This window comes from Rhinopithecus bieti, unplaced genomic scaffold, assembly GCF_001698545.2.
Source record: "Rhinopithecus bieti isolate Rb0 unplaced genomic scaffold, ASM169854v2 scaffold_54, whole genome shotgun sequence".
Lineage (NCBI taxonomy): Eukaryota > Metazoa > Chordata > Mammalia > Primates > Cercopithecidae > Rhinopithecus > Rhinopithecus bieti.
The window spans coordinates 2,773,596-2,781,527 of record NW_016803233.1 but is presented as its reverse complement, the minus strand read 5'-3'; the positions used below and the strand labels follow the sequence as shown (position 1 = coordinate 2,781,527).

Sequence of the window (7,932 nt, the reverse complement as noted above, 5' to 3'; positions counted from 1 at the left end):
GCCTCCGAGTAGCTAGGACTACAGGTGCCCACCACCATGCCTGGCTAATTTTTTGTATTTTTAGTAGAGACAGGGTTTCACCATAGTAGCCAGGATGGTCTCGATCTCCTGACCTCACGATCCGCCCGCCTTGGCCTCCCAAAGACGTGGCCTTTTCAGACTGATTCTTTCACTTAGTAATATGCATTTAAGGTCCCTCCATGTCTTTTCATAGCTTAACACCTCATTCGTTTTTAGTGCTGAATAATATTTCTTTGTCTGGATGTACCACAGTTTATTTACCCTGTCACTTACTGAAAGGCCTCTTGGTTGCTTCCAGGTTTTTGGCAATTATGCATAGAGCTGCTATAAACATTTGTGTGTAGGTTTCTGTGTGGATGTAAGTTTTCAACTTATTTGGGTAAATATCAAGGCATTCTGTTGCTAGATCTTATGGTAAGAATATGTTTTGTTTTGCAGGAAACTGCCGAATTGTCTTCCAAAGTGGCTATATCATTTTGCATTCCCACCAACAATGAGAGTCCCTGTTGCTGCAAATCCTCCACCAGAATCTGGTACTCATGTTTTGGATTTCAGCATTCTAATAGGTGTGTAGCTGTATCTAATTGTTGTTTCAATTTGCATTTCCCTGATGACATATGTTTATTTGCCATCTGTACGCCTTCTTTGATGAGATGCCTGCTCAGGTCTTTTGCTCATGTTTTAATTGAGTTGCTCATTTCCCTATTCTTGAGTTTTAAGAGTTCTTTGTACACTTCGTATAACATTCCTTTAAGTGACATGTCTTGTGCAAATATTTTCTCCCAGTCAATGGCTTGTCTTTTCATTCTCTTTACAGTGTCTTTGCATATCAGAAATTTTTAATTTTAATGGAGTCCAACTCATCATTTAGTTTTTTCATAGATTGTGCCTTTGGTGTTGTATCTAAAAAGTTATTGCCATACTCAAGGTTATCTAGGATTCTCTCCTTTGTTATCTTCTGAGAGTTTTATCGTTTTTAATTTACTTTTAGGTCTATGATGCATGTTGAGGTAATTTTTGTGAAGGGTTTAAGATCTATGTTTAGATTCTTTTTTTGCAAATGAATGTCCATTGTTTCGGCACCATTTGTTGAAAAAAAATATCTTTCCTCGTTGTAGTCTCTTTGCTCCTTTGTCAAAGGTCAATTGACTATATATATGTGGGTCTGTTTCCAGGTTCTGTGTTCTGTTCCATTGATCTGCTTGTTTATTCTTTTGCCAATACCACGCCATCTTGATGACCGTAGCTTTATAGGAAGTACTGGAGTTGGGTAGTGTCAGTCTTCCAGCTTGTGTGTTCTTTTCCCGCAGTATTGTGTCAGCTATTCTGGGTCTTCTGCCTTGCTATAAAAGAATCAGCTTGTAGATATCTACAAAATAACCTGCTGGGATTTTGACATACTACGATTGTTTATCTATTCACTTACTGAAGGACATCTTAGTTGCCTCCAATTTTTGGCAACTACAAATAAAGGTGCTACAGACATTGCTACATAGGTTTTTGTGGGAACAGGAACCCTACTCATTTGGGTAGACACCAAGGAGCACAATTATTGGATCACATGGTAAGACTATGTTTAGCTCCTTGGGAAACTGCCATAGCTATATGCTTTTTGTATTTATTCAGAGATTTTTTGTTACAATGTCACTAACATGATTAACCTGCAGAATAGCAGAATAAATCTTTGGGTCAGGGGTTATTAGCCTTGCCTTCTGGCTAATGTTATTAAATGTTATCACTGAACTGAAGATTCCTAAGCCTCTAAACTTTATGAGTGTGAGATCCACATCCCCTATCACTGCTCCTCTATGGCTTCCATGGCACTGTGAGTATAATAGTTGCTCAATTAGTGTCCACTACACACTGAATACCAATAATGGAAAAACCACTTCACCATACAGATGAAAACACAAAGGTCCCAAAACGAAAAATGAGATACTTCTGACCAAACAGCATTTTACTAGTAACAGAACCAATGCTAAAACCAAACTATTGTGCCTTGTAGATCTGCAGTCCTGGATTTTGAAGCATCAATCCTTGACTCATGACATTCAAGCAAGACAAGCTGGAGGCTTCTTAAATCTGTAGTTAGTATTGTATGGAACACCTCCCCTCACTTTCAGGCCAACCCACTACTGACTGCCATTACCAGATTGCCCAAAGACGCCCAAAATGGTGTTCTAACCTGAGTACAAGGCCACTGTAGCTACAAAGTCTAGTAGGGTAACGAGTAATAATAGCAGTGACAACAATAATAAAAATAGCCAAGAATTATTCATTGCTTAGTATTGTCAGGGTCTTTGCATATATTATTTCATTTTACATTCACAGCTGCCCCTTGGTTCACATCATTACTAGCCACAATTTAGAGATAAGTAGATTGAGCTTTAGGGAGGTTAAGTAACTTGTTCGGGGTGCTACAACTTTCACTGGTAAAGCCAGATGTGTGTCCATCCGTTCTCGACTCCACTTAGCAATGTACTACTTTACATTTAAAATAATGAGATTTAGAGCTAGATGGGCCTGCATTAGTATTCTGGAGCTGCCATATTGTCAGTCATGCCATCTTAACCTTGTGCCTTCTAGCTGCAATGTTCCCATCATGGGGTAGTAACACCCATGGCAGATGCTGTCTCTTGTTACCTCAAAACCATTGCCTCCCACTGTACGGAGCCTCAATATGTTCAAAGGGTTGGCAGGAGGCCTCAGATCTCAGGGAAGTCAGACTCTTATCCCAGCCTGGTGAGATGAATCATGACTGGTTTAAACTAGATATGGTAATGGCAGGGAAGTTACCAAGTCTTGTTAGGAACAGTATGCTGAGGAGGGAGTCTCTTTCTAAAGAAAAAGGCAAAGCCCATTGCGAAGGAAGCTTGTTACTCTTTTCCTTTCTTCCTCCCTGGATCTTGGATGTGATACCTGGATGTGCAGCAGCCATCTTGTAATTATGAGGTGACAAGTCAATAGACTGAGATAGTGGAGGAGCAAAGATAGAAAAGGTCTGGATTTTTTATAGCGTTGTTGAACTGTTCCATCAGCCTAAGACAGATGGCTATCTTCAGACTTCTTGTTATGTACAACATGTCCTATTGTTTAAGTCACTCTAATTCGGATTGTCTCTTATTTACAGCTGAAATTATTTCTAATAGACATAGAGATTTCCAACAAAGCACAGTGTAGAGCAGCTTAACGTGTTACCTATGTGCCAAAGTTCCACAGCAAGAATTCCTGGGATCTAATCTTGACTCTGTGACGTGACTTTAGACAAGTCACTTAGCTTCTCTGTGACTCACTTTTCTCATGTATAAAATGCTCAGTAACTGTGTATTGACTATCAAATAAAGGATAATAGTGATACTGAATTCATAGGATTGTTAGGATCATTAAATGCCTAAACATTTTATAAAAATATTAGAACATTGCTTGACACATTGTAATTGGCTGCAGATGTGCTTGTCAAAGTAAAATTAAAAGAAAAGTAGTCACTATTATAAGGCTTGGGTTTGCATCTTGATCCCATCACTGGGCCACTTGTGGTATTTAAACAGCACCTTGACCCTTTTACTACTGAGGCTCATGGAGCATGAAACTCCCCCTAAAATCTGTCTCAAAGCAGACACAATGGTGGTTTCTTTTTGACAAAAAAAGCCTCCTTAGAGAACGCTGGCTTGCAAAGGAGGGGCTGTGACCACCAAGTCGTGTCAACAACTGAATGGCCGAAATACCCAACTTGCTCATGCAAATGGGCTCGCGTGTCTCCTGGCAGCCCCCTTTGAAGGCTCTAGACTTATCTGTGAACTCCTTTTTTGAGAGGGTCTTTCCAACTAGTGGTTTGTTCTTTGACTCTCCTCATACCTTTCTTGACAGAGAGGGAGAGTGAGAAGGAAGGGCTATTGCCTGAGCTTCTGCCCTTTCTATGCAGTGAGGGTCAAGATCCTCAGCTTGTTTGAGGGAACAGGTGTAGCCTGGGTCTCTCATTTTCTACCACCCAAGTTGCCACCTGTGTCGAGGTCCCACTCTAATTTGGGCAGCCACTGAGCAATATATTGAAATATACCTTGTTCATGGGTTTAAAGGATCAACTGGTAGGTGTGTCCATTAGCAAATCCCATGGAACCTTCCTTCACAATATCTGCTCTTTTTACTCCCTACTTACCTTCACCACCAAGGACAGTTCAAACAAAGTTGTCACCACCTTTAGCCTGATTTACTACAGGAGACTCCTAATCTATCTTCTTGTTTCTACTCTATCCTTCATCCCCTACTTGGCAGCCAGGGGATCCTTTAAAAATGTGAACCAAAGCATGGGACTAAACCACTCAAAATCTTCCCATGGATCTCATCTCAGATTAAAATCCTAAGTGCCTTCTGTGTCCTCAGTGAACCCCAGGTGCACCTTTCCTCTTCCACTTTCCCCCATTGTTTTTCCTACTTTCCACACTGGCCTCCTTGCTGTGGGCCAGACATATCTGAGACCAGTGTGGCTTCAGGGCTTTTGGACATACCATTTTCCTTTTCTGGAACACTCTCTCTTCCTTGTACATCTGCCTGGCTCTCTGTTCAGATGTCAACTCTCAGAGAGGCCTTTTCTGACCACTCCCTTTAAAAGAGTTTCCCCCGCCCCTCATTGCCTATCATCATCTGTGGTACTGATGACTTGCGGATGTTATTACAAATTTGGTTATTTTTTGCATCCTCCAGCGAAATGTAAGCCGAGTGAAGAATGAGGTATTGTTTTGTTCATCAAGGAATCCACAGAAACCAGAACATTCTGTAGCAGGTGATCACTAAATATTTGTTACACTACAAAAAGCCATTTTAGGTTAGAAATAAGGTATAGCTGACACAATTCTAAGCCTGATGTTTCTTGTGAACCTGCTAAATTGGCCCTGAAATCACTTCCCAGAAAGCTCTAGATATGTTCTGAACAATGAGAGCAATGCTGGACCAGTGTTTGAGGTTCCAAAGTGAATACATTGAAAATGAAGCTACATGTGACCTGATGAACCGTCTTGCATTTGTTTAAAAATCCTCTTCATCATAATGAGTTCACACTCTGTTTTTCTTGCTTTGCTCCTAGGCACCAGACAAGTCATTCCAAATATGGGGTCTTGGTACCAGTCAGAATGAGGTTCCCATCTGTTCCCATTTGTTTAAAAACAAAATGGTCTTGTTCCTTGGTATTCTTTCCAATGAAAGATGGGATATATGACTTTTCCTTGAGTCTGTGCAGGCTTGTGACTGCTTTATGCAGCTCCTGCCTGGTTTTCTGAGCATACTTATTCCAGGAAAAGCACAGAGACTGTCAAGCCAAAGAAGTCCCTGGTGGGTGCTCTTGTCTGTAGCCTCAGCTGAGCTCCCGGCATCAGCCAAAAACCCTGAGAGCCGCCATCTTGGATGCACATGTAGGCCCTGTGCACTTTCAAAAGTCCATGACCCAGCTGACATCTGACCACAAGGGCATGTGAAGCTTCAAGTGAGAACCACCCAGCCAAGCCCATCCCAAATTCTTGACCAAAAAAAATCATGCAACATAAAACAATTATTGTTTTACAACACTGTTTTGCAGTAAATATGTAATCTGCAATAGTAATGAGAACCCCACCCTAACTCTTCCTCCTACGTACTAGGTAATCGTGAGCAAAACCTTTTCTTAACACTCTGGGCATCAGATTTCTCATCTATAAGTTAAGAGTGATAACATATATTGATGTGGTTGTTGTTTCTAGCAAAAGCAAGTTTTGTCCAAAACCTAGCATGCTTCTCCACACAAACAATATTTTCTCAAATTTAAGATGCCTTCATTTGTATGACTCACACTTAATTCATGTGCACTGAGAAAGAAACAAATGCTTCCAATTAAACTACTCATTAGTGTATGCCACTGGTGGTAGGACACATACCTATTTTGGAGATGTTGAAATTTGAAAAAATATATGTCTTAGCATCTTTGATTTAAAGACTGATTAACATAAGCACCTAGCTAAGCCCAGGCAGAATACAAGATCCCCAAGATTCGAGTTTGTGAAGTGTAAGAGGAGACGTTAAAGCAAAGGTACCTTTGTATGAACGTCTCCAATCTGCCATTCCGTTTTATACAATAAAACACAAAGATTAGTACAGACATCCTTGTGGTCCAGACAGAAGATGCCTTCCTTGTCAGCTGTCAAATGGTTAGAATTCAAATGACATCATGTCACAGTTATTTAACCAAAATCTATTTTGCAAAAGGGATGAAGTCAGATCCCTGAATCTGGATGTGAGTCGATAAGTTGTTTTCAGCAGTAACTCATCCCAAGCCCCGTTTCTCTTTGGTTCTTGAGAATTTCCTTTTTTTAGGACATGAACTAGTAGTTCCTTGAGTATTCCAGCCAATGGGCAGAAGGGGTCTAGGCAGTGGGCAAAAGGATGACACAGGGAGACCCAGAGCCACATCTAGTGGGACAGAAACATAAGCATCAGCTTCCTAGCAGGCTTGATGCTAAGTGTTCACATGGAGCTCTGCAGTTAGTACAGCTGCCCAAAGTGCTGCTATGCTAATCCTCATGTGAAAGGAAAACCCACTTCAGGACCAGAGAGTTAAGTCTCTTCCCCAAAGTCACACAACTGATTATGTCAACTTAGACCATCAGACACCAGAGCCTGTACTAATACCCACAGCGCTATACTAACCAGAATGTTTGCAAAGACACAGAAATAGTTCATAAGAGGCTCCAACGAGCCCAAAGCTCACACCACAACAGCTGTCTTGTCAGCTTTATGTAAACAGAATTTCTTTTAATCCATACCATCTTACTTTGTTCAGTATGGGTTTAACGATAAGGCCGTTCCGACCTCCTCTTTCTGGTGAAAACCAAAACATCCTTCAAGACCCAGCTCAAATGGGATAGCTTAACTCCTTGTTCCTACAGGTTGGCCCCTGGCTGCATTTGGCTCCAGCATATTGTCCCCGGGGCTGCAAGGCTGGCTGTCCTGGAATTGTTGGGTGTGGTTTCTGTTAATTACTCCTATTGGACTGGAAGTTGCTTGAGGTTCTAGAGTTAGACCGAGTTTGAATTCCATCTCTATGACTTAAACAGCTGTGTCCTTGGACAAATGTCTCAGCTTTCCTGAGCTTTAAGTTTCCTATCGACTTCCCAGAAATGTCATAATGCAGCGTCCTTGCTTAGATTGCACGGTCAGTGCTCAATATTGTTTACTGTTACGTGATTGGCACTTGTGGAGCATTTTTGTGCATTATCTCAGTCTTCAACAGCCCTCTGAGGTAGGTTCTTCCACTGCCACCCTCTTTTCACAGATGAGGAAACTGAGGTGAAACCTCTTGCCCATGATTCCACAGCTCAGATGTGACAAAATTGGGCTGTAACCGTACCTTTTTAAACTCCCTTCCCTCGATGGAATCCTAGTGAAAGCCTCCATGAACTGATTTCCAAGGATGTTTTGTCATGTATCAGTCTCTTTAGATGTGTTTTCCTTCAGATCTTAATTTTCCACTCATTTGTGTCTAGGTGACATTATCCTAGTTTGTAGGAAAATGATGCTGCAACCAGCTTTGTGTCTGTAAACTGTAGTTGTTTACACATTTCTAGCATCTGGCAATGATGTGTCCCTCCACCTGGCTCTTATGGATGGCAGATTATTAACACCACAACTGCCCGTTTAGTTAATGAATCAAAAACATGGATCACTCTCATTATTGGCCTTGAAAAGCTCAAGCAAACTCTTAAGTAAAACTAAGGGCCCACCTCATTCTCCAACCCAAAGAATGGCAGGGCCACTCCTGCCATTTACTTTGAATGATTGACTCACCAAGATTTTTGCTGGTTTTCTGTGTTGCTGCACTCATGGAAACCCTCTAACTCCACTGATATTCCTGATGATATTTTTTTTTTTTTTTTTTTTTTTTTTTTT

General features: G+C 41.1%; 1 long non-coding RNA gene across 2 annotated transcripts in view; it reads left to right on the top strand.

Moving 5' to 3' along the window:
- The first annotated feature begins 459 nt into the window (after nucleotides 1–459).
- LOC108528751 (uncharacterized) overlaps nucleotides 460–7,932 on the top strand; it is a 19,407-nt gene continuing 11,934 nt past the window's right edge. For both annotated transcript variants that reach the window (XR_001885293.1, XR_001885290.1), the window contains exon 1: nucleotides 460–587. This is a non-coding gene — a long non-coding RNA (uncharacterized LOC108528751). The remainder of the gene's footprint in view (nucleotides 588–7,932) is intronic.